Source organism: Microtus ochrogaster, unplaced genomic scaffold (assembly GCF_000317375.1).
Source record: "Microtus ochrogaster isolate Prairie Vole_2 unplaced genomic scaffold, MicOch1.0 UNK124, whole genome shotgun sequence".
In the NCBI taxonomy this organism is placed as follows: Eukaryota; Metazoa; Chordata; class Mammalia; order Rodentia; family Cricetidae; genus Microtus; species Microtus ochrogaster.
This window is the reverse complement of record NW_004949222.1, coordinates 251,463-251,996: the sequence shown is the minus strand read 5'-3', so window position 1 is coordinate 251,996 and position 534 is coordinate 251,463. Positions and strand designations below refer to the sequence as shown.

The 534-nt window shown below is 50.4% G+C and overlaps 1 protein-coding gene across 1 annotated transcript in view; it reads left to right on the top strand.

Moving 5' to 3' along the window:
* Positions 1-534, top strand: part of LOC101980514 (A disintegrin and metalloproteinase with thrombospondin motifs 10) — an 89,098-nt gene that overhangs the window by 65,081 nt on the left and 23,483 nt on the right. The gene's annotated exons all lie outside the window — the stretch shown is intronic.

Sequence of the window (534 nt, the reverse complement as noted above, 5' to 3'; positions counted from 1 at the left end):
GTGACTAGTTAGTTAGCCGCTCGCAGTCCTAACAGTCCGGTGACTAGTTAGTTAGCCGCTCACAGTCCTAACAGTCCGGTGACTAGTTAGTTAGCTGCTCGCTAACAGTCCGGTGACTAGTTAGTTAACCGCTCGCTGTCCTAACAGTCCGGTAACTAGTTAGTTAGCCGCTCGCAGTCCTAACAGTCCGGTGACTAGTTAGTTAGCTGCTCGCTAACAGTCCGGTGACTAGTTAGTTAACCGCTCGCAGTCCTAACAGTCCAGTGACTAGTTAGTTAGCAGCTCGCAGTCTTAACAGTCCGGTGACTAGTTAGTTAGCTGCTCGCAGTCCTAACAGTCCGGTGACTAATTAGTTAGCAGCTCGCAGTCCTAACAGTCCGGTGACTAGTTAGTTAGCCGCTCGCAGTCCCAACAGCCCAGTAACTAGTTAGTTAGCCGCTCACAGTCCTAACAGTCCAGTAACTAGTTAGTTAGCCGCTCGCAGTCCTAACAGTCTGGTGACTAGTTAGTTAACCGCTCGCAGTCCTAACAGTC